Raw genomic sequence first — 27,653 nt, 5'->3', positions numbered from 1 at the left:
AGTTGTTGTCATTCTCCGGTTCTTGCGAAATGTTTTTCATAATGGTTAACAAGACAGTAATTTCAAAAACATGGAATTTTTAGAAACTTGTATTTAAACTGAAGATCATTAATGTTAGTCTATCTGATTCTCGTATTTTGAATTTATTTCGCTTGAAAGGGATTAAAAAAATTTTATAAATTAAAATATTAATGGAAAAAAATTTTCTGGAATATTCTAGGAATAATACTTTCTAAAGCTGCGGAAATTTCTTAATAGTTGGAAGGTATGCTTGGTATCTGTAAACTAGCATTTAAATTATCCTTATTAATTACTATTTATAGTTTTATGATCCAATAAGTACTAATACATTTTATCTATATGCATTCAATTTGTATTAGTTTATTTTCAAATATTTTAATAATCTCGTATTTCATTAAATGAAAATATAAATAGTGTTAGTTACGATTGATCAGAAGTTTATATTAGTAATTAATTGAAAATTGGTTTAAGAATAGTGTTAGTTTTGTGATGCGCAACCTACTGCAATCGAATTGTTAAAAACTAGATGTTTGCAATCGAAAACTTCCAATTGCTCTTCAAGAGCCGACGCCTCAGAGGTTAGAGCACTCACCTCCCAATTAGGTGAACCTGATTCGAATCCCAGCGTTGGTTGGTCGATACGAATTCCGGTGACCACAGTGCTGACATAAAATATCCACAGTGGTAGACGAATCATGGGTTAAGAGTCCCCTTGTCGTCATGCTGACCGTGGGAGGGTTTCGTGGTTTTCCTTTCGATGTGCAAATGTGGGTTAGTTCTCTCAAAAAGTCCTCCACGAAGGCATATTTCTCCCAATACTTGACACAAGAGTTCCCTTGTCTTCTGGATTAAGTTCAAAATTACAAGGCTACAGAGTTGAACATTGGTAGACGTAAACCCATAATTGGGTCTGCTGCTAATCGACAGCTAAAAAATAAAATTGTTCTTCAAACTGTTGAAAATAACAGCAATAAAATTCCAAGACGCAGAAGTACCAAAGAATTTTTAATTTTATTTTTAAAGCAATTTTTCTTTAATTGGAACATGTTCAAAACATATGTAGTTCAGGAAATTATTTTAAAATATAAGAGTTAAAAAAAAAAATTCTTTAACATACACTTCCAAAATATTATGTACATAATTTGGAAATAAATTTAATATAATGTACTGACCTTGACTTTTAAGAAGAAATTAGTAATTTTCTTAGCAGAATATAGTAGAATATATACAGAAATATTACGTATCCAAATTAGTACAGCATAGAATTTGTAAATAAATATTATATTCTGTAATTTGTCTTCGAAGAAAAGAATATTTTTCTTAGCAAAAATATTTGCATAATACAATCAGCAGAATATAATACAATATACAGAATATGAAGAGGTTGTGCGTCTTTGTTATAGTTGTTAATTTAAAACTAGTTAGCAAAAAATAGATTTTTCTTGCGATTCAAACTAAAAATAAAAAAACATTGAATTTATTTCCCTGTTATGAAATTAAATATGAATTTTTTTCAAAATGAAACATCTGATTTCTAAAATCACAAAATTAACGAATAATACAGATATATAAGTATTCAATAAGATAAAGATGAATTTGATTGCTACTCTCAGCTGCAGTTAAATTTATTAACAAATTGGTTCTATCTTCTCTTTGAATCATGCTCTAATTTGAATGTGATAAACATATCCATGAAGTCTTTGAAAGCTTATTTTGATAGTTTTTCTTAGCGTGGATAATATTAGCAGTCATGTTGTTTGTTTGTCGTCATTCCTGAAGTTTTCAGTGTGGTCATGCGTAGGATGAGTGGCTGTTGCTATTCTTGAAATACTTTACGAGCAAAGAAAAAGAAACTGTTTTGGCTATCGTGAAGGGCGTCTTTTGTGTTTCTTTCTTTTACGTTTTCTTCCAGTATTTGTTAGTTTGGAAGTATTGATGTGCTACTTTTGTACTGTTAAATAAATTGGTGCATTTTAAACTGTAACAATGTTTATATTTTTTAAAAAACTTTTTGGATAATATTACATTAATAGTTTTGTCCACATTTCCAGTTGGTAAGGTTCTGAAATTTTCTTAAGTAAGAATTTCGATCAGTTGGTTGTAGCATAACTACAATCGCAAATTTATTTCATCGTACTAATGTGTTCTGTTATTAGCAATAAAGAAAAAAAAATTACGAATTTTCGGCATTTAATTTTTAAGTAGGTGATTTTTTTTAAAATTTAAATTTGGACTGGTAGAAGTTAATAAAACAAACTAAGTGAATAAAGTACAAATGAAAGTACATAAATGGACATAGTATAGTATAGTTTCAGTTTTATAAACAAGAACCTTCCTCAGTGTCTGCACACTAAATGAGGTTCATTTGGTGTTTAGACACTGAGGAAACTCTAAAGTGTTTTAGTTTGCGAATACACTTATAAAATATTAAAAATATATTTAAAAAAAATATGTGCCACACAGATTTTTTATTTTGTTAATATCCATTCAGCATCTATATTTTTTATGCGCATGGATATCTGCGTATAATTTTGAAATATTGATCCAAAATGTGTAGCTTTTCATTACAGAGCTGTAAAAATTCATTATAATATTTTATCAATAATATGAAGTCATTTTTTGTTAAATATATTTTACTACTTTTTTTTTTAAATCTTGTTTCAAGATACACTTTTTTTATTAAATAATTGAAATAAAAAATAAAATACAAAGTCTCATCAAAGAATTTGGTTTCTGAAAAGTTTTTGACATGACGATAAAAACCGTGGTAAAAATCGTCACGCATGAGAAACTTGCCAACCCTGATCGTAACTAAATCAGAACTAAATCGTGTAAAAACAAAAATAAATAAATAAAATAAAATAAATGATAAAGATTCTACCATTCTAATAAAAATAAATAAAAAGATTCTAAATCCATCCAATTCGTTTTATTTTTAATAAGATAACGTTTCTCTTAGATCAATCAATGCCTTATTATTATTTAAAAAAAATGTTATTTCCTACAATTCTTTTATCTCTTAGTTCCCAGAAACTTTTTATCATCTTACATTGCGTTGCTTAACACAACTAAAAAAAAAAAGTAATTCGGTTTGAGATTTTTATTGAAAGAAAGAGAGTAAAAAACTTCATTGTTAAAAGAAGGTGAACTTGATATTATTCTTTAATCATCAGTGATTGGCTGGACGGGATCACAGAGGGGAGCGAGGGGGGTTGTTGACCTACTTTTATTTCGTTTGTCTGATTTCTAATATAAATTCACTTAAAGAAAGAATTTCACTAAAAATCTAATTTCACTATTTTCTCATTTCATCAATAAAAGCAATATTTGGAAAATCCGCATCTTGTAAAAAGTTTATTGCTTATAATTAAATGACTCATTTTTATTTTGTTTGTCTACTCTCTATTATAAAAAAAAATCACTGAAGAAATCAAAAAAATTTTTTCTATGTTTAGAAAGTTTAAATTTTGTATAGCTTCATGTACTTAATGATCCACTTCTATGTCAATTGTCTAATTTCTATTATAAATAATCACTAAAAATGAAAAAAAAAATATCTTTTTATTATTATTATTTATTATTATTATTATTATTAGAAAATTTATGTATTACGATTTGTTTCTTCGGTTTTTATTTGGAATATATTCTAGGGTTTTTTTGGTTTCGAAATTATGTTCTTGCATCGACGTACTAAGCATGTTTCTGCATGCTTAATCAAATTTACATATTCGCATTCTAAAATTTAGCTACTTAACAATATACCAATAAAAAGTAGGTAGGTGTCAAGTTAATATAAGGCAACTTAGTTTTTCTTAACCTAATAATTATCATTATAGTTATTTATCAAGTGCTCCTTTTCTTGAAAAGTTGTCTTTCTTTGATTCTATGTTCACAATTGCTAGTAAACTATATTAATAAATGCGGGATTGAGCTAAAAGAATGTCCATTTATTAGGGATTCAAGAAAAACTGGGAGTTGCTTCGCTATTACGGCGATATTTTCTTTAAGAAATTTCTTGATTTTGATGAAATATTTTTTACAGTATTGTATAAACGAGTAGTGCTTAAATTTAAATGTTTCTCGTATTGTTTACCTGCCCCCCCTTTTTTTCTTTTTTTCTGATTCTCTTGGCAACGTTTCCGATTTTTTTCCTTCTCTTGTAGACTAAATAGAGATGGACGTGGGTAATGTGGGAAAATGTTTCCGAATATCTGAGGTTGCAAATTAAAATGTTTAATTGCATTTGAAAAATAAATCTAATAATTGGTGTTGGGTCGAAAAATTTTTGATATTAATTTGCAGATTTTTGAGAAATATTGTGGCCGATATGTGTGCGATTATTAAAGTAAGGAAGTAAATTATTAAGATTTAATTTTCAGTTATTTATTGTTCACATGAAAAGAGAAATTTCCACCGACAATTGCCTTAGCAGAGAAATTGTTTTTAAGTTCTAAAATAAAATATTATCTATCTCTAAAAAATAGTTTATAATTCTACTCAATCAAACTTTTATTTTTTTATAAAAAAAAACAAAGTCTCTTCAATTGCAAAATAAAGCAGTTAACATTGCAAAATTTCCCGTCGTACTAAAAATCATTGAAGAAAAAATTATCTCCTAAATCAAAACTTATTTAATTATGAACAACGATAATCAAACTCTAATAAGACATTATCGCGATAATTATAGACAGAGATGCTATTGTAAGTGTCGGAACTTTTTGCTCGTCAAATAGATTTATTTTCAAAATTACTCTGATATTTTTAAAATTCTGAAAACAATTTAAGAAAATCATTGAAATGTTCTTTTTTTTTCAATTTTTGTTGTCGAATGTAAAAATAATGTAAATTAGTTAAGTAGGAAATAATATTGTAAAATATGAATCTTCTCTGACCTCCTAGCACAAGTTATAACAAGTTATTGGCATTATCAAAGTTCTCTTTATATTGCTTTTTAGAAGTTTGATTGAGCGTTGTCTGTTCAAGATCAAAATGTAAACAGCTGCTTTTCCATCTGGATTTTTCTTATTTTTTTTTATTACTTTCTCTAATTAGTGCTCTGGCCACTTAAAACTAGCTTTTCATTTATATTGATGACGATAATTGAATAGTGTTTCTTTTTCTCAATAGCCATCTGGATTGAAATGCTGAATTCAATGTTTATTTAATTTTGTGTAGAATCTAAAGTAAATATAGTTATAATAGTTTAATAATAGTTTTTCTTTTTTTAATTTCATAATTTTCATTGAAAACTAAAACGTCGATAAATTAATTAACGTCTTTATTTGCTAAATCATAACAAGCATTAGTTAAAATTGATATTTAGCTTTGTATAAAACATTAAAAAATTATATTTTGCACTTATATTTGCACGCTGATATATATTTTCTTTAAAAGTGTTATTTTTTCTGCTATTAAAAAAAAAATTCGACGGTCAGTTAATAGATATTTTTAATTATTTCCTTAAAAAAATTAATGAAGTACCCCCGGAACAGCTAGTTTTTCGCCATAAGGACTAATGCTCTACAATTTCTTAAAGACAATTAGCATATTGGTGGTAATGATATCAGCATTTCGCGCCGGTCGCCTTTATGTCTCTAAACAAATTTCATTTCTTTACACATCTAAAATATGTTACGTTATACAGTAAATCCATTTTTTGGAGAATCCGGCATCCCAAAATTGGTTGAGTACATATTTACAAACCAAATAATAATAATAATAAATAAAAAAAGAAATCGTAATTTGCTTAGTAAAATTCGACTTTCCTGGTTTTATTTATTTATTGTTTTTCTTGGTCTGGTTTTATGCATTTTTGACTTTCTTAAAAAATTATTTTAAAACGTTATCTTCATCTCTAGGTGATATAAGCATAGGTTTAAATTTTATTGACACATAATTTATTTCATGTTATGTTTGTCATAATTTAAGCGATCACGAGATAACTATTATTCACAGTATCGCTGCATTTGATATAGATTATTTACATTGTCGATAAAAAGTTTGCGTGAGTCTTTCAACTATGTCAGCTCTTACGAATATCTATCTAACAAATGTAAATAGCTTTTTTATTCTTTGATTTATGTAATATTGCAATTTAAACTAAAGTATTTTCTTGCTATTTTATTCTGTTTCATTTTTTTTTTAATCCTAATATAAACGCTATTTTATAATATAACAACTGTTTTATAATATTTTTCGAATAAAATTAGTTTTCTTTTCACTGTACGTGTTTCCACCAGTTTTATATAGATTATTTGTTTTTCATTGTTTATTTGCTTTTGCTTATTTAAGTCGATTAGCGGATAAAATATGTTATACCCATAATCTGGATATGTGCCTTAGAGTCATAATGTATAGGTTAATTTAAGAAATTTTGAGTGTTCCCGTAAAACAGGGGTCTGTTTAGAAGAAATTTGGGTTCGTTAACGGACCCTTCACAAAATATTTTAACTTTAAATCGGACCCTTCACAAATTTGTTTATCTTCATTATTTTTTTGTCAATAGAATAAACTCTTCCCAGGAAGGGGGTAAAGAAGACAAATGTAAACGAACAAAGTTTTGTCTTCGGCAGACGCTTCTTCCATTATTCGTACGAAATGAATATTCTGTATTCAGCAGTTTAGGCTAAATACCAAATATTTGTATGTTGCATCTCTAATTTAGTAGCAATTGCTGTTTATTTTTTGAAATTTAATTTTTTTAAAAATATAATATTTTTTTAAAATATAATCTTGTATGTCTTTACAATTTAAAAACTCCTTGAAAAAGTTTTTTGCAATAACAGGATCCCATTTGCACAAATTCACAAAAGCCGGACCTTGGTTGAAAGAATGTGACTTAACCTTTATTTTATATTCACAAATTACGTGTAATTTTTCCACAAATTTACAAAAACGGACCTTTCACAAAATGTCTGGACAGACCCCTGCCGTAAAATCCTTTCTTCAACTAGCCCTATGACGCAGAATTGTTATTAAATAATCAAAATCAAACTTTCTTTTAAATTTTAAATTTCAGTACAAATATAATTAGAATAGACAACAGATTTTTTAAATTTAATATTAGAATGATCTTTGTAATTAAAAAACTACCAACCAAAATATATATTTCGCTTGCAATTAGAGCGTCGGCAAAAAATATATAAAAGGAACATCGTTGTCCTAGCACCCACCGCTAGGATACCGCAACCTAGCAACTGGTTCTAGGAATATCTTCGTAGTCCTAGCAACTGGCGTCCTAGCAACCGGTGTCCTAGCAACCACTACGTAAATATCACATCCCACATTTTGTATGCTTTTGATAAAAATAAATTTAAAAGATGGTTTTGATTATAAAATCTATGTAGTGAAATATTTTCTAAAAATCTTCGTACTTATTTGAATTATATACAGATAATTTTATTGTTCGTATAAAAGTATTTACACTTGAACTATAAATTTATATTGTAGATTGCATATAACTATGACTTAAAATCCAATTTGGGCATTACTGTCTCGAAATATTATGGGATACCAAAGTGTAAAGATTTTAAACTGCGGAAATTGTTCGTCTGGAAACTTCAAGAAAATTTTCACTAAGTTCCGCTATCTAAAATTTAAATTTTGAGACTTTCGCTAAATCGCGTTAACGAGACGTTTTCATATGCGTGATTCTTCCACCAATTTAAATTTTTTTTTTTTTTTGATTTCTCGGATTTTTGCAGTTTTTAATATTTTAAACTACGCCGGAATCCGCGAATATCGCGATTAATATTAACTTGATTTTAATATCAAACTTCGATTGTTACACGAAAGTTACAACACATTGTAAATCTTATTCACGCGATTTAAAAATCGTACTTTGCTATTCGTATTCACGTGATTTAAAAATCTAATATCGCAATTTGTAGTTATGCATTTTTAAAATTTAATTACGCGTTTTTAAATTCCAATGTTATTCGTATACAAGCGTTTGTAGTATCAAACGTCGATTATCGCATTTATATGTGATTAAAAAGTCGCACACACCGATTCGTATTCACACGATTTGAAAATCTAATATCACGATTATTGTAGGAAGTTTTTTCTTAAATTAGTTGACTAAAAAGGTGCGATATTTATCATTGTTTTGAGTAATTTAAATATAAATCTTAGTTCAAAAAATTATATTAAACACTAATAGTTTCTGAATTGATATAGATTGTTAGCGCCGAAAATTTAGGGTGTTTCACTTTGGGTCACCCCTGATATTTTTTTAATATTTATTGATAGAATTTTTTATTTCTAGTATCTTACCACATTTATCAAAATTGTTAGAAGAAATTAATATATAATAAAACTTCATGATTTTAATTTCAAGACTTTTGTTTTTCGAAGGACATGACATGACATGACTTTTTAAAGAATTGAGATTTTGTTAATCTTCAGTCAGTGCCTGTGTGCTAATTATAAAAATGGCTCAAAATGTGAATATAAAATTTTAAATTAAATCTATATGTAGAGTTCAATGCACTTAAATTGTGGTATTCTTGTTTTTCTTGCTAAAAGCACTTCGAAGAAAATTCTTAATTTGAAAAATTTCCTTAGCAATTTGTAATTTTCTCCCGCTATCCTCATAATTTTTCAAAATTTACTAATGTCGGCAAAGATAATAGTTTATACTTATCATAAACATCTAAAAAAAAGCGTTTTGTAATAAAAAAAAATAACATTAATTCCAAATTCAAAGAAAGCCGCTTTGGTGTGCGTAAATTAAAAACTGTTTTTGCTTTTTATTTCCTTTGCCGAAACTAACTTTAATAATAGCTTAAACGAAATTAACTTCAGAATCATTGACCTTTTGTCGCATACACAAAGGTTATTGCTTTATATTCGATTTTTAAAATTTAAAAGAAACATCGCTAAGTTACATAAACGTTGCAGTTGCAGTGTGTAGACTAATCAAGATATGCGGAAATCGCGAGTTATTCATTAATTTTAATGATTTTGCTCTAAGAAGCAAAATGTCGCCACATAGGCGATTTTTAAAAAGTTTTAATTATTTTTTAATTATTTAAGGTTAAAATTTTAGTGGTCGATGATAAGTTAGTAGGTTATGGCGCAGGGCCCATGACCAAAAGGTAGTGAATTCGATCCCAGTCGGTCGACGACTGCAGGTGTTGCAAATGGTGACTGGTGCTCATTAATTCTGTCTTGTCCCGCAGTCTTCCATGTTCCCATCACAAATCAATACTTCTAGGGGTACTGAATTGGAGATTGATCATTTTCTGGTTCAGGACAAAATTACGATCTGTAGATGAATATATGAATGGCTTTGTCCTATAAACGGGCTGTGACGTGTGTGTGGCTAAAGTTGTATTCTTGACCATGTATGGTGCCACTGAAAAACAAGAAACGCACCCTCGGCCTTAAATTCGCTTGGTTTCACCAAGCGGGCTTGTTGGTATTTGAGAAGTGGCATTAGAAATAACAACAAAATTTAAGCTTTTCTTCGAGTTCAATGCACTTAAACTGTGGCTTTTTATTTATTTATTTTGACGTAACGGCTTTGCAATTGAAGGATTTGCTGCCACTAAAATATAATAATCTTATTCACAACTTTGCTATTTATTTAGAATACCTGAAATTACTTTTCTCAGTGTGTCCAGCACAATCAATGTGTTTAAGTCATTTGTTTTAATTGTATTTATTTAGTTCAGAGAAACGAAATAAGTAAATGCAAAACCAAAAAAAAAACAAAAAAAACGCCGTTAAATTTTGACGTTATTTTATTTTTTGTTTGAAATCTAAAAATGATTGTTTACGCTAGATAATTTGAACTCAAATCGATATCACGTTGTAACTTATCAACACGAGCTTACTTTCTACTTTTTTTTCTTCTTCCATTTATGCCAAATAAAATTAGTGATGTTAAAGAGAAATATTCTTAAATTTTTATTAAAATATAGGTAAGTGATAAAATTTAACGTTTACATTCTTTGAAGTGTTACTGTAACATTTTGATTTCGCAAAACTGGTATGTCAGTAGTCTGTTAGAGGAATATATAATATTATCTGATGTCGTTCAAATATTTCGTAAGCACCTTCAAGGGGAAAGAGCTTATGATTAGCTTATATTTTTGCTAACAAGAGGAGAATAGGGGTATGAGTGATGCTTACGTAAGGCTCTAAATCCCCTACGTTTTAAATTAAGTACAAAAATAAATAATTAAATAATCTTGGCTAAACTTTAATTTTAAAATAAAATTTAAATTTGAGGAAAACAATTAAAAAATATTTTATCAAGGTAATTCAAAATGTTACAAAATAAATTTAAACGTAAATTTTGTTTCTAAAATATATCGTTTATTTGAGTATAATCCTAAAATTGTTAAAATTAGATTATTACCATAAATGTCGAAGTTGCGACTTTCTTACATAGCTGGGGAATCCAAAAGTGCCAACATGCTTACGTCTTACGTAATATTTGAACGACTCTCAAGTGTCAAGTGAAAAAGACAGTAGGAAAGGCTCAAAATTGTAAGAATTAAAGATATGCAAATGAAATTATACAATTGTTGACAATTAGAACAAGGTCGCTTGTAATGCTAGTAAACATCTAAGTTTGAGATAATGACAACAAAATTAAATATTAATGAACAAAATGAAGTAATGTGCTGCTCCTCTTCGATATTCTGAACTTAGGTGTGTCAAGGTCTTATCTCACTTAGCAACTTTTTCATTGTGAAGGAAACACAAATTCGTTATTGCTTCATGGAGAATCAGACTACTGTCCTGATTATTTTTTCTCTAGAATTTGAAATAAGTGGAAGCAGTTGGCCTTGAGCGACATTTGACCAACCAAGCTATAAATCTGAAGAGTTGTTGACAATAAATGATGACATATTTTGATTCATCTCACCAATTGCTTAGTAAATTTATTACATTTCTAAAGTTTTTCTTCCATTATACGAAAAACAACTTCGCATTTTGTGATTTAACATGAAATGGCAAAATATATACTTTATAATTTTACAAAATGAATTGATATTAATATGAGCATTCTTTTAAATTATGTATGAAACAAAATTATGTATGATTAAATAATTTATGTATGAAACAAACAAGCGAAGGGTGCGAAGATTCTTTAAAGGTAACATGTACGTGCAGTTAAGTTTAAATACTACATCTAAACTTGGTGCTTCGAAGATTAATTCTAATATGTACTATAAACACGATACTTGACGCATGGTACTTTAAACATTATTCTAATACTTTAGATTTGGTAATTGAAACTATATTTTAAATACTTTATGAAATATATATGTTATAGTTAAAGTGAAATCCGTTATTGCATAGAATAACTAGGTATTTCATGAAATAACTAGACAAGTCAGTTAAAGTATATGGAATTATTGAATTCTGAGATTTAACTAGGTATTCTATAGAATAACGATTATTTGATCTTTAAAGTATGAAATACGGCGCTCGAAAGTTTTTTGTACCGGTTCTAGCTGCTTTTAGTTAGTTTTGAACCTCTTGTAGCTATTATTATTTAAATTAATATTTTCTTACATTTTTGTTTGAAAATGTGTACTCAATATTCTTATGAAACAATAGTTTTTCGTCCCAGCTTGTTATTTTTTATTTTTTTTGATAATATTTACAAATAACTATTTCTGCAATATATTATTATTTCTCCCTTTCGGTTTAACTAATGTTAGCAATATGAGCAATAATAAATTATATCAAGTGCTTTTTCCTTATTATTTATCAATTGATCATCCGCAATAAGGATCAAAAGTATTTTTCCGAGAGATTTTAACTAAATCAATTAATTTATGAAATTTCTTTGAAATTGTTTATTTTTCGCTTGAACTGTCTGTCACTAGTTATTTCATAGAATAACTTAGTAAAGTAGGAAATGTTTCATCTATTATATACTTTAACTTACTTGCCTAGTTATTTCATGATACCTAGTTAATCTATGAAATAACTGAATTAAACACTTTAACGATGTAACATCCATAGTATAAGTATACTATAGTATGATACAGGGCTCGAAAAACAGTCCTCGACGGTCAAAAATTCCCCGCGGACAACGAATTTCTCGAATCCGACGTCCGTGCGGACGGCCATTTTCCCGTTAATGTTCGCGATACATTTTCAATTTTTGTTATCTTACAAGAGTCTAGCGCTTCTCTTCTAAAATGACCCTCTAATCTAGAAATACAGCAACATACTGCGTATGGTGGAATTGATGTTCTCTCTGTCTGGGAGTACTGCAGCGCTTGAAAGCTGCTTTTCACAATGAACTTAGAAAAAAACACATTACGTACTGGTTTTAAACAAGTAGCGTTATAAACGCAATTATGAACATCTACCTAAATGGAAAACCCCTTTCAGATTTCTGTGCTGAAACCTCTGTAAATCATTGGCTTGATAGTGGAACTGGCAAACGTCATATTTGATTCATTTAAAAAACGCAGTACCCTCGGATAAATTAACATTCCACATAACTTGACCTTTGTCATTTAAATTATTTCATAAGAAATACTAAGTAACTAGTAGTAACCTAATATTTATTTTATTACTGTATAATGTAATCCTAGTATTTGTAATCCTAGTAACTACTAATTCATTGTGCAATTTATATAAAGTTTGAAATAAATGAGAGGAGATTATATTTTTATTTATTTAGAAGCGACGGGTTAGTTTCAAAGGATGACGAGTATATTGTTGAACAAGCCGTAATCGAAGACGGGTAAAATTTCTGAGTTTTTTCGAGCCCTGGTATGAGGTATATATTTAGATTCATGAAGGCAGTGGATTTAGAATACATATTTTAATGAGTGTATAACATTCTGTAGTGCGATATTTTAATTATGTTTAAGTCACTTTATCGATTATCTATTTATTTTTTAGCTAATAAACATTAATTTCTTGTTGTTGTATTTATACGAAATTAAAGATTCTAATGTTAACCCGAGTTTCTTTAAATCCAGCACCCTTATATGAAAAATACGGTTAAAAAAAAATAATAATTGTATTCAAATATTTTTGTGCTCAAATATTTCTTTTAAACTTGTAGTAAAAGATATATAAACTTTCATTTTTTACATCATTAAACTTAATTGTAATCTGCGAAATGAATTGAAAGCAAAAATGCATGAAAATAATTTTTGACTGTAATGTAATTACAGACTGTGTTGATAATGTTTGACTGTTCGATCAATGTTATCAAAAAAGCGGGAAAATGAAGTGTTATCAATATATAGTTGGCTCTTAAAAGAGACCTTTAATTAAATTTAAAAAAAATTCCAAAGGATTAAAATGAAATCGAGAAAATTAGCATCAATGCAATAAACGATTTGCCTGCAAACATTGCTGTAAGCGACTGTGAGAGACAATGCGTGATTGGTCAGCTTGGCGGAGGAGAAAATAATTCGACGATTTCACTGGATGAGAGTACGAAAGCGTACAGAAAAAGAGTGCGTCATAAAATCTATTGTTATTTACATATGACCATATAATTTTTGGAGAACTTAATGAAATTAAAAATACTAAAACATTCTGAATCGTTTGTCAAAAGAAAAAATTGCCCCCAAATTATCGGAACGAACTTGAATGATAAATGAGTTCGGCCCACGGACTACCATGAGATTGTACCCAATAATTGAGCAGACGGTGGATTTATTGCAAAACAAGCCAGACCCCGATTTTTTTTATTTATTTTTTTTCGAACTCGTTGCGCTATGCTCATAGGCGGGGCTTCGGCGCCTGCTAGTCTAAGAAGCTTAGAGTAGGAGAGGATAAAATTCTTAAATTAGAAATGCTGAGTAGCTTAGGGGTAGTGGGGAGGTCAGGGGGGAAGCAATCTGTCTCACTTCTTACGTTTTGTTGTATGTTGCTCTCTAGCCCAGCTGTTCGTATTTTTTTTTCCTCTTGTGCTCCTGCTATGCGCATTCTCTAAGCCGTTTCTCCCCCTCCCCTTAGTATGAATCCTTTTCCAATTCGCTTTAGTTTTCTCGCATAGCGACCTCGTTGTTAAAGTAAATTGCTTTTCTTTTTTCTTTTCTTTTCTTTTTTTTTTAAATTGATGCCATTATTTGTGCTCCTCCAGTCAAAACACGCTCTACTCAAATGGAGACTGGAGACCAAAACTTATTTACTTTCCCTTCAAAATACATGGAATATTTTTTATCTAGTGTTTTGAGAAAACTGGAATGTTTACAGTTGGATAAAAACCTAAGCATTATCCTTTAATGTTCTGTTATAGCCAAATAGGATGAAATAAATATAGTATTGACGTAGCTGTGTTAAAAGGTGACCTTCGCGATTTTCTTAAACGCTGCAGTTTTATGTATATTTTTTAAAGCTCTGTCTCTGTATAGACAAAATACGAGAGTTATGTAAATTAATGAATTCATGATAAAGTATACTTTTAATTTTACAGGTGAATCTATTTGCAAAAATAATTTTAAGAACTTTGTATTTGGGGATGTAGCAAGTTATTTAGTTTACGTTTAGCGTTTGAATGTACCAGTTTTCTTTTTATTGTTTTAATAAGTTTATCGAAAGGTCATTGCTATGAAGACCATAATTTTGAATTTTAAACTATCGATTTATATTCTGTTACAGATAATTGATACAGATCTGTTACAATTGGAGGAAATAAGTATCATACTTTCTGAAGCTAAAAGGTGACCTTCACGATTACCTAAAAATGTTTCCCTATATAACTTAAAAGCTCATGCTTCATATGAACAAAATAAAAATTTTATGTTTTTTAGAAAGTTGCCTTCTTTTGTTTTCTATTTTTTACATTTGAGTTTACTGGTATAGCACTAAAAGTTGTTGTACTTATATAAATATAGTGAGTTAAATTATTTAGTTTACCTTCTGCACTCATAATTTTATTATAAATTTATCAAAATTTGACTTATAGTGAGTTCATAAGTTTACTAAAAGGGATTGCTATGGTAAACTGAAAATAGATATTGTTTTTTTTAATGTGTCTTTATTTTTATATAGCATTTAATAATAATTGAGGTAAATCACTTTATAAAAGTTAACAATCATCAAATCAGCTTTAAAAATTATAAAAGTTACTTCTCTTTTAAGCCAATAAACATCATTTTGTACTGGTCAACTCGAAATTTAATGTTAAATGTATTTGTACATTACTTAAAATCACTTTCATGTTTCATAATATCATCATATTTATTAGTTTATTTTGAATAAAACTTGATTAATTATAACTATGATTTAACAATTAAATAAAATATTAAATTGGTCTTATAAAAAAAAATTGCAGCTATTATTCAAATAAAATTTAGAAAGATCAACATGAATATTAAATAATAATGCGTAAAAATTTTTTTTTTCTGCATCAAGCTCTTGTTATTCGTGATTTGTCAGCCACTAATTTAAAATATAAGAGTTCAGTTATCATATATTCATACGGGATTTCTTTTCAGTAAATCATTCAGTTTTTTGAAGAAAATTCTTCCATTCCTTAAAATCACATTTTGTATCTTAAAATTAAATAATTCTATGATAAACATAAACCTCAAAATTGGAAAAAAAATTAACTGAGGTATGTCACAGAAATGCAACGTTGAATTATTCCATTACACCCTAACCTATAATCATGCCATTCCAACTGAATGAATTAACCGTAGCTCTACGATCCATTAAATGCAGACGCGCTGGTGGTCCCACGGACTAGTGATTATTTCATAGTAGTCCAAGGGGGGATTTACTGGTCTCGGACCAATGGGCCACCAATGATTTCGAACTCTTATCAAATGATTTTGCACTTTTTGCTAAATAAATCCAGTTCAGTTTTATTTTTAAAAAATTTATAAAGGTTAATTTTTTCCGCTACACATTTCTCATTTGTGTTTTTGCAATACTTATGCTTTTATTTTTAGCATTAACGACCATTTTATTTCCTGCAGGCTACCCCTTAATTAATTTTTACACATCTACTTTTTTAACGGAACAAATTGCAGATGGAAATGATTGCTTAAAAACTGACTTTTTTCTTCCTCATGATTTGTCAATGTACTCTTCTAATCTTTAATAAAAACGCAACGATCTGGGAGGCTTTTTAGATTGAAAATTCCCCTCTAAGCAGGTGTTCCCATAGTATCTTTCTCATCCTAAGCAAGATACTTGCGCAAGATTTTGCAACGTGCACAAGTTAGGAGAAATAAAGGTCACTGAGACAGTTAGTAGCTTAGAAATGCCAGCCGTTGCCATTATGCAAGTGCTTCAATTGCGGAAACTAGTTTTTTTTTCATTAAAAAGGAGAAAAAAATGAGAGCCCTGCAACTTTCGTGCCCGATAATGTGCTCTTTTTTTGATAGAAAGAACACTTTCAGATACTTAACTTGATGAAAATAAGAAGTTCTTTTGAAATTACTCTTTTTCATTGTTTTTACTGTAAGGAACGTTGCGAAAATGATTTAATTTAATCTCTGTCCATAAAATATATTCGTTTTATTCTATGCTATGAAACGGAGGTTGTTTTATCATTTCTATAAGGCTGTAACTGTTAAACCTCAATATCTACTTTCTATATATTATGTGATGACAATTATTTTGTTGTCAAGTTGCTAATTTTGCGACAGCGTTTACAATTTAATGAAATTTTTTTTTCTATTTTATGATTAAGTTTTAGTATAGTTTCTTCACGAGGAATTTTCCTTGATTATGTAGCAAAAGATTATTAGAAGAAATCTTCTGGCTCTAACAGGTTGCTGTTAAAGTTTTCATAGAATTGCAAATTTTTTTAATAAAAAAAAAAAGAAACACAAATATATTTTTTTGGTTCATTTATTAAGTGTACAAATTATTTGTTGTTTGAAATTTAATAAGACAGATGCAAGATAAAATTTGCAAAGATATGAAGCAAAAGCTTTTGCCAAATAAAATATATTGAGATTCCTTGTATATGGTTATGATACTTAATTTTTACACATTTTTTGACATTTTTTTTATACTTAACTGAACCAACCATATTTTTTTTTCAGTTTATCTTTAAATTTTTAAGAAATTGGAGCTTTATATTTCGATGTTAGTGCATATAGTATCGAATTTAAAAATACAGTAAGATCTCGATTATCTGAAATAATTGGGATATGGAAGTAAAACTTAGTTATTCATTCCTTTTTCATCGTATAACTCAAAAAAATCAAGATTTTTATCCATTACTGTGCTACGTAGCATTTAATTTTAATATCTTCAAATAGTTATAACTAATTTAAAATGCATCTAATAATAATAATATTAAGAAAGAGGGCCATAAAATTTTGAAGTAGTAAAAATTCTCAGTGAGGAAATAAGGACATCGGCCTCATTGTCCTTTTTACGTAAACCATGGTATAATTAATTGTTAGTGAAACCTCGTTAAAAATGCTTTGACCAAACCTCTTAAACCTTGTAAAAGTAGTTTGTATTATTTATAAAGGAAGTAGAGGGTCAATAACGCTTCAAGTCGTGATTTAACATTTTCTTCTTTCTAAGTATTAAATCAGAAGGAATATAATCGGTTATGTTAATATATCTTCGATGTTGGCAATAGATCTCTAATCCGCAGGAAATTCAATGAACGGTGTCATTTTCTGGAATTAACATTTAATATTTTTTTTTTTTTTTTAATATTGAGCTTTATTTATTTAAATAGAGCTAGACAAGTTTTCTAACTAATTTTCATTTTAAATTACAAGATAAGTTAGCTAAGTTTTTTTTCTTCTTTTTTAATACGTTTGACAGAATATGCAATACGTAGAAATGCTATTAAGTTTAATTTAAAAAAAAAAAAAAAAAATTAACATATGATTATGGCTGAAAACTTAATAGTTTCCTTTATTTTTGTTAATTTGAATTCTAATAGATTTTTTTTTTATTGTGCTCTATAGTTATAGAGTATATACGTGAAAATAACCATAAATTAAATAAAAAATAATAATAAAAAACCGGTCACTTTTTCCAATCTTTTTTCTTCTTTTTTTAATTTTTATTGCGTTTTGAATTTTCTGATTGTAAAATGTTTAACTAATTTTTGTCACATGTTTTTATTGTTAAATTAACTTTTTGTAGCCGTAGATTATTTCTAAGATGATTTTTTTTAAAAAAATATAATCTAAGTAACAACAAAAAAAAAAAAGTAGAAATTGGCTGTTAAATGAATAGGTCACCGATTTATTAGGTTTGAGGAAAAAGTGGCTACTTAGTTATTGGAGTCTTCCGGGCACTGGCTACTCACTAATAAATTTATATTTTCAGGTCTACCCTAGTTTATGATGTCGATAATAAATAAAGTATTTTGAAAAATTACGAGATGGAAAAGGAAAGAGTGTTTATTGTTTCACACAAAATGGCTTATGTCAGCGTCTGGTTATTACTGATCATTGAATTGAACTGTTTTACAAGCATATTTGTTTGAAACGCTAATAGCAGACGAAATGTTTTTGTTTTTTTTTAATTTTATTTTATATATTTTTTAAAATTTTATATTTGTTTTATTTTTTGAACTGTAATAATCTAGTTCTTATTTATTTACATATGGGAAAAAAAAGGAAAATTTGTTCGTTTTATTTAAGGCAACAATGAATTAATAATGTTTCTATTTTTTTAGGTTCCATTCAAAGAAATTCTATACGTCCATTAGAAAAAATATATCCAGGAGTCATTTTATTGTGACATGAAACAAAAGCATTGGATTTAAAATCTATTTTATGATGACTAGTCAACAGTAATATTCCAATAGTCAATCCGAATTTTGTGGTGGTAAGTTTTGTTTCAAAACTATTTGTGGAATTTTTTTATTTTATTTTTTACTTACTGTGTGGAAAAATACTAAAATGCGTACTAGCTTAGTTATGTCAAATTCATAAACACATGTGTTGTCATTAAATATAATACTGATCAGTGACGTACAGATGTGTAGAATCCTGGGGAAAAACCTCTCAATTCGATAATACTCACGAAATGAATTTTTTCTAAAACAGAATTAAAAAAAAAAAAATTATTTATAAAAATCTAAACCCATACTTCATGTAAGCGAAAATTAACAATAAAAAATTATTTTCAACGAAATATTCTTAGTTGATGAATGAAAATGAAATTTGTTATAACAGATTTTATTCTTCATGAAATATTTTCCTTCAGCCAAATATTCATCTATTTAAAAGTTTTTTTTCATGATCAAAATAACAGTAACATGAAGTTTTAGTATTCTTAGTTGTCGAGTAAATGTCCATTTTTTGTTCAATGCCCGTGACCGTTGACCCCTTGGCCCTCCTCTCTGCACGCCACGGATATTGATTCATAAAATACATGTTATATATTTATATTTAGTGTTCCGTAATCGCCATCTTTAACCCTGAGATAAAGATTTTTTTTAAAAATATCTTTACTTTTGTAACGAGAAAATACTTGACTCCTAAATTTAACCAATATATGTAACTTGTTTTGACTTACAAAACTTATTAAGCTTATTCAAAATATACTTTTGGTGGTATTAATCTAAGTAACTGGAATATATTAGCCTGTGGCAGTTTAAGGCTGATTGGAGCGGTTACCAACGGACAGAAACTTGATGAAAAAATTATCTGCTGTAATAATCTGTAGCACCCGCTGCTGTTAGAGAGTTGCTGCTACTGGGTTATTAAGGTTTATCTGATGATATGCAACAAAAATTTAAACTAAATTCATAAAAAAAGAAGAAACAAAAACTTAACGTTATTCAAAAATGTTTTTACTTCATTAAAGTTAGAATATTTTTTTTTTAAAACTGAACTGAAGAACTGAAAAATAATTGTTGTTTGTCATTGTTTCACAATGAAATTGTGCATCGTTATAAAAAAAGAAAACATGCTATAAACACTTATATTTATAACTATAAGCAAGATGACGGGAATGATTCTTACCCTTGAAATAACCTTCAAATAACCCCACAGGAAGTTAACTTTTCCGCTCATGGAGAAAAACTAGAATTTTTCGATTCATTTCGCCATTGGCGTTTTTTACTGAATTTCTGGTTATGATAATATTGCATCTTACCTCTTAGTAGCAATTCGTAATTAGATTTCTGTAACAATCTTTTACTTAAAAATAATTTCTTGAGTTTATTGTTATGTTCTGTTCCTAGCGCTTGTGTACTATTTATATCGTTTTGTTAAATTGGTCTATAATTGCTAATAATAATTGGACGTTTTAATACCAATTTCAGATTTTAACATGTTTTTTTTTTTATAAAAGTGAATAATTAATGACGTTGTAGCTCTCTCAAATTTTGAAAAACATTCCGAGAACAATTTCTTTTAATTGTTAGAATTTAATTTAGTATTTATTTTTTTTTTTTTTTAAAAAAAGCAAGAATTTTAGAATTTGTGAAATAGAGCGTGGTAACGATCAATATATATATTACGAAATTGGAACTAAAAACCAAACCGTATTTTCCAAGGAGTTATAGCTTTAAAATTATGAATTTAAGCGTTATTTACTGCGTTTTACACAAGAAAAATTTTGCTAAGTCCGTTTACGCGTTAAATGTGAGGGATCCGTAATCGGGTCCAAAATCATCTTAAAATGATTTCATGATAAAACAAAAATGTTTAATCTTAATCCAACTGACACTAAATTGCAATTCAGAGTTAGATTCATCTATCGTTGATTAATTTATTTTTTAACTGATTTTGGTAAGATATTTGCGTTAACGGATTGACCTCGTACTAACTTTTGACAGTCACCGTACGGCTGCCTTTTTTTTTCCCCTACCATATCGTTGAGTAACCATGTTTTCTTTCTTTCATTTTTATCGTGCAATTTGTGTAGAGATTGAAAATAATGCTATTTGTGACACTGACGGATTCTAGTTGCCATTTTTCCTTTAACAATTGGATGTCAAGATTTTTTTTTTTAACTATTTAATGTCATAGTGTCAAGAATTTCTTTTTACGATCTGTCATGCAAATATTTTTTTTTCTTCACAGTTTAGAGACATCACTACTTTCTGAAATTACTTTAAGAGTGATGAAATATGACAAAATAGGAGTCAGGGAGAACAATGGTTGGTTCATTGTCATTTCAAGGTCAAACTCAAACTATTTTATATTTTGGTTGCCATCTTCTATTCCTCTGTTATTTGAGATTTATACAACTCAGTTATGATTGATGTTGGTTAGAAAATGCTTTTGTGGTATTATTGTTTAGGCTTAAAACACGCCCCTCTCTGTAGAGACTAAAATTTTCTAGAAGTTCGGCCTAGCTGGAAAGAAATGCTTCGTCAAGCCAGTCCCTTAATTATATTTTTTAATTCTTTTCGGTATTGAATTCAATGTAAATCTCTTTTCCTCAAGGTTAAGCTAGGAATTTGTTCTCTCTTCAAAACAAATTTTTTTAACGGTGGGGTTAAGGATATTATTTACTCTAAAACATGCCTTTACAGAGACTAAAATTTTTTGGTAATAAAGAAATTTTCAAACTGTCGTCTAGCCAGTTTTAATTTTGTTTTCAGTATTATTGCTGCTGAATATCCGTCCCTCAAGGTCAAAAAATAGTTCCTCTCTATACTTAAAGAAATATTGAATATTAGGCTTTAAACCCGCTTCTGTAGAGGCTAAAATTTTCAAGTAGTTCGGCCCAGTTGTCAGGAAATTTTTTAACTGTCGCCAAGCCAGTCTTTAATTATATTTAATTCTTTTCGGTATTGAATTCATTTGTAAATCTCCTTCCCTCAAGGTTAAACGTAGAACTATTTTTTTATTCTCTCTTCAAAACTAATCTTTTTTTTACGGTGGGGTAGGTAATAGGGTGAAGCTCATATTTTCAGGACACCTACTGTTCTTGCTTTAAAAAAATGAAAGAAACGCAAGGAGGGGGAAAAAATGAAAATAAAAAGAGAAGAAAAAAGTAAGATCGTGATCCTCCTACCAGCTGACTCACTTAAATAAAATCGGTGCGGAACCTGCGCAGACATCCCTTCGTCGCCTCTAAGGCTCGAAGCATGCTTTTCCAATCACGACCTCAGACTATAGAAGACCGGTTTTTGGTAACTCTCTCCACTGATCTGAAACCTGAATTTGTTTTTTTATTTTTTACTTTAATACTTTTTCTGTTGTTGAGAGAACCGGCGGTTTTCCGGCCTGCAGGGGTAATCGCGTTCTGCCATTCGGTGAAAGCAATGCCGTGTTTGGTGTTGCTACGCGCTGCGTGGGAATTGCAGTCTTCCTGTCCAGTTATCATTGCTTGTTGCTCGCGATATTTCTAGTCTCTGCCCTTCCTTTCTGAACATCAGCCCAACCTTTTTTTTTTTCTTCTTCAAAATAGCTGTTGCGGTTTTTTTGGCTGTCAAGAAAGTAAGGGTGGCAATGTCCTTTGATTTCAAAAAATTGGTGCCTAATTGTTTTGTTTGCGTATTTCTCGAGTGAAATTTTAATGAAAAGAAGCAACCAAATATGTTGATCACTCCAATAAGCAGACGTAGTAAATAAATTTGTGATCGGTTTTTGAATTAGCATTATTGAGGAAGTGATGCAAATCTTTTAACAAGCGTTGGAGTTATCGTTGCTTTGAAATTGGAAAGATATATTTTTGGGATATTAAAAAGAACTAGTAAAATATTTCGAGTTCTCTACGTCCAGACAGATGTCAAAATTAGATATATGACAGTTTTAAAAATTAGTTTCTCTCTTTTGGAATTTGATGAAAGATTTGTAACTTTTTTCCTGGAAGTTGCGATTATTATTCTAAATTAGTAGATTGTAATCCACTGCCCGGCTCGGTAATCGTGGCCTTCATGTCCAGTTATCATTGTTAGATGCCCGTTATGTTTCTAGGCTTTGATCTTCACTCCCAAATATGTGATAAAGCTTTTTTTCCCTATTTTTTTTTCTTTTTTAAATAGCAGTTGTTTTCGACAGAAAAGAGGCGGTATTGTCCTGTTATTTTTTAAAAAAAATGTGTACCTTGCTAACCGCTGCTACCACTGACTTGAAATGTTAAACTTTGTTTTTCATTTGTTTTCTAGAGTGACCCTTAAAATATTCAATATTTTTAGATTTTAATGAAAAGAAGCAACCGAAGATCCCAACAAGCAAACGTATTATGCAAATTTGTGATTGATTTTTATTTCTTGATAGTTAAACATTCGAAGTTACACTTATCTGTTTAACATAAATAAGGAAGTGCAAAAATAAGTACGTTCATTAGTCGAATGATTAATAACTCTGATTTAATTTAGTTGTCAGAGGTTAAATTGGTTAAGTAACGCAAATTTTGCAACTACTCTGGATAAGTTATCTTATAGGTGTTATGTTACTTTAGTGATTTAAAATTGGTAAGATAATATATTTTAGGATTGTTTAAAAGAAATGTAGACAAATATATTGATGACTCCACGTCTATCCAGATATCAATAATAAATATCTGATAGGTTTTTAATTAATTATTTTTCCCCTTATCGCTTTTTTTGATGAATGATTTGTGTTGCTTTTTTTCTGAAACTGTTTAACGTTTTTAAGGAATTTGCTGATTATATGAAAATTATCAGAGAAAGATCTGGCTGTGACCCACTTCTATCACAAATTTTTTATTTTTTTTTCATCGTCGGGAAGAGTACGCAGTCTGAGTCTACTTATTGCATCACATCAAAAAATTCTGACGTTTTCGAAAATTAATTGTGCCCTACATTTATTAGAAGCGATGTAGAAATTAAAGCTTAAAGCCATGGTTTATGCACATTTTTTTTATCAGTTACGAACACTTACTGATGTCATCAAAATTCTTCAAACGTCTTTGTTTGTGATGAAGAAAAATATTTAACCTTGCGACATCAGTAAAATTCCTGATTGAACACAGTTTTTTCTTAAGAAATATGTCTTTTTGCGCCCTGGTATAAATTCTTTTGCTCCATTTTTTTCTTCTTCTCTCTGTTGCTTACCTTATCTATGTATGATTGACATCTACCAGAAAACTTTCTTTTATGGAATATTAGAGGATATACTGTTTTCAGTTTTCTCGTCGATTTTGAAAGTATTAAAGATAATAGAACATCACTTGTCGTTTTGTAAAATAATTAATAAATAAAAATATAAGGAGTATTTTTATTTCTGAAATGTAAGAACTGTATTCTAAAAATATGGTTAGATTTTTTTTTCTTAATTAAACCAAATAGTTATTAGTGTGTTAGGGATAGGCCATATAATTTTGTAAGTCATTTTGCGTTAAGAAATTCTATAGAGTGGTTGTTATTTTCGAGAAACGAATATTCGGTCAACTAACTATTCAACCAACCGGATATTCCGCTTGCTGAATACTAATTACCTATTCGGTATTCGGTCACCGAATAATTTTTTAAGTAACTATTTTTCTTATTTTTTTCCGTGTAAAAACCCCGTTATATATTTCAAACAAACCTATGTTTAAAAGAATTTGAGTTTGATGTATGAAAGAAATAGCTAATCGAGCGAAAGTTTAACTCTTGCAAACATGAAATATTTCGATATTTTTTTTTTTAATAGAAATATACAGATGTGTGAAAATTATACCATTCGATATTTTTATATAAAATGAAACCTTTAAAAAAATTTAATCTACTTCAACGTTCATTTACGTCGAAGTTTTCTTTTAAATAATTTTTGATGACTTGACAAATATTTTAAAATTCTAGTTTGTATTTTCTTTAAGGTTTAAGATCTGTCAAATGTTTTATGGAAAAAGTTTTCCTAATAATTGATGTCCCGCAGTGGACTGATCGTAAGGACACAGTTCCCAGTAGAACACCGAAGTCGAGCATAACTGACTGCGGTCAGTAAGCTGGCGGGTGACCACTTTGATCAGCCTGCGTAGGGACCGAGGGTACTCGGTATATAATTGATATTCGAAGCATGAATGTATTTTTCTAATATTTTAAGGATATGAATGGTTCATTTAACACCGTTTACAATTCCTTATTAGGTTCAGCTTTTATAAGTTTTGAAAAGTATTATTGAGGATTAAAAACAGAACAATCATTGATATTTTGGTAGGTTAAACACTTCACTTAATTAAGACTGTTTTTTTTAGAGTTCTCTCTCTATCTTTATGCTGGTTATAAACAGGGTTCGTTGATTTAAATCAGCTTGATTTAAATCACGATGTAAATCATGATTAAAATCAAATGATTTTTTTAAAAAAAATCATTGATTTAAATAAACTAATTTATATATATATATTATATTGATTTTAAAAGTTAAAAAACAGTACATATTAAAGTAAATATTTAATGCTGTCTTAATATAGACTTGCATAGCTGTAGAAAGTAAATAAACATGCTTTTTTCTCAAAAAGCAAATGTTAATTAAANTGATGTCCCGCAGTGGACTGATCGTAAAGACATTGTTCCCAGTAGAACAGCGAAGTCGAGCATAACTGGCTGCGGTCAGTAAGCTGGCGGGTGACCACTTTGATCACCCTGCGTAGGGACCAAGGGTGCTCGGTATATAATTGATATTCGAAGCATAAATGTATTTTTCTAATATTTTAAGGATATGAATGGTTTCTTTAACACCGTTTACAATTCCTTATTTGGTTCAGCTTTTATAAGTTTTAAAAAGTATTATTGAGGATTAAGAACAAAACAATCATTGATATTTTGGTAGGTTAAACACTTCACTTAATTAAGACTGTTTTGTTTTAGAGTTCTCTCTCCATCTTTATGCTGGTTATAAACAAGCTTTATGCTGGGTATAAAGTAACGTAAAATGTAAAAAAAAAATGAAGAAAAAAAAAAACTTTTTGCAATGTAAGCAATTTATTTCTGCAGTGCGTGTTTTAGGCTTCTAAAAATATATCAAATGGAGAATTAATAATTGATTTTATTCTAGAAGGAAAATTCTCAGCAACTGGCAATTTTTTTTTTTTTTTTTTTAATTTTCTTGACCAGAAAAAAAATCTTTTAAAAACACCCATAAAAACAGAAGAAATAAGCAGCACTAGCGTTTTATTTTCTTGAGCATCAAATTAAATATTTCTCGCAATTTTTAAATTTCTTAAGTTTGGATTTAGTGGTCGTGCTACGCTACTTTCAGTAGTAGAAGTTCAATGAATTGATATCAATCTCGAATCACTTAACGGATAAGCTAGGTAAGTTAACATTTTCCCACTATTCATTTTTTATTTTGTTTCCGTAAGAATGGAATAGTTTCGTTTTCTTTTTCTTCGTTTTCCCCATCCCCATTAATCGCGTTTTTTCTTATTTTTAAGTAAATTTTTCCCAGTCTGACTTCTTATGTGGACAATGTAGATAACTTTTGAATTGCATTGCACTACTTTTTGTATTTTTATGTGTGTTTGATTTATTCCCGTTTCATTTAGCTCTATTATTTGTTTGTTAAACTTATTAATATGGGGGAGAAAGATTGTAACTAAAATAGTTCTATTTATTTAATGTCTAATGATATTTTTTTGTTTGCATTACAATAAAAATGTTTCCTTATAACAAATTCGAAAATTACGAGCCCTCGGAACTAATATTATTCAGTCTTTTTCTGTAATAACCTGACAGAATAATTACAATTTACCAAATTATTATTAACTTTCAACACTTTTTTTAAGTTTTATTTCATTTTCCTTAATTACTAAAACTCTATAGTTTTAGTAATTAAGGAACTATAGTTTAGTATTCTCCGATGAAAAAAGATTAATGTCATTTGAGTTAGTTGTATTATTGACATTATTTTACACTCAATTAAAATTTTCACCGAACTCTACGTTGTAAAAATTTTTGGATTAATTTACCGTGAATAGTACTGGCACTTGGGTGCGTCATTACTAAAATCTATTTCACCGTAATTTTTACAGTAATATTTATTTAATTACAGTGATACAGTGATTTTATAGTAAATACTACTGTAAAAATTTGGATATATCAAATACTTTGTTCCGTAAACTTTTTAGTAAAAATGGATTTTACGATCAAAAGTACAGGCACCAAAACGGTACTTCTTACCGTAGTTTGATCCGAAATTTTATTATAATTTGGGAAAATGTTATTATCATTACTTAGCAAATTTTAAATTAAATAAAAAAAAATTTTTGTGCGATTATTTTTTTATTTTTATTATATTTTTTTTTTAGAAATACATTTTGGCATTATAACTTGAAAATTGAACAGACTACGCTAATAAAAGATACTTGTAAAATCATAGGAAAAAACTAATCATCATTATCTCATTCGCACACATATTAACATTTTATTTCAAGACGATAATTGTTCATGAACCAGGTTACAATTTTGGGAAAATTTTTGTCCGTTCAGAGTCCATCCCAAAATTTTTTATCGTTTATATCCCAAAACTCTTTATCGTTCACAAAATATTTTACTGCCAAAACGGACACTTCACAAATTTTTCTATCGTTAAAACGAACCTTTCACAAAACATTTTTATCTTGAACGAATACGATATTTTCATTTTAAAAGTGGACCCTTCACAAGATTCTTTTTAAAAAACGGAGACATGAATTAATAATTTTAAAACTGTAACTCCTTCCTTAAAATAATATCTCCCCCCCCCACAAAAACACATATTTATCAATGCAAGACCCTGACAGTCAGGAACAGAATTCGTATCAAGCAGGCACAGCTGGGATTCGAACCCAGGTCGCTCTATCCCTTGGGAACG

General features: G+C 28.8%; 1 protein-coding gene across 6 annotated transcripts in view; it reads left to right on the top strand.

The window, feature by feature from the left end:
• Positions 1–27,653, top strand: part of LOC107452613 (lysine-specific demethylase 3B) — a 105,762-nt gene that overhangs the window by 28,921 nt on the left and 49,188 nt on the right. For all 6 annotated transcript variants that reach the window (XM_016069141.3, XM_016069140.3, XM_071187642.1 and 3 more), the window contains exon 2: positions 18,626–18,777. The gene's annotated coding sequence lies outside the window, so the exon portion shown is untranslated. The remainder of the gene's footprint in view (positions 1–18,625; positions 18,778–27,653) is intronic.

Source organism: Parasteatoda tepidariorum, chromosome X1 (assembly GCF_043381705.1).
Source record: "Parasteatoda tepidariorum isolate YZ-2023 chromosome X1, CAS_Ptep_4.0, whole genome shotgun sequence".
NCBI lineage: Eukaryota > Metazoa > Arthropoda > Arachnida > Araneae > Theridiidae > Parasteatoda > Parasteatoda tepidariorum.
This window is presented reverse-complemented; position numbering and strand designations above follow the sequence as displayed.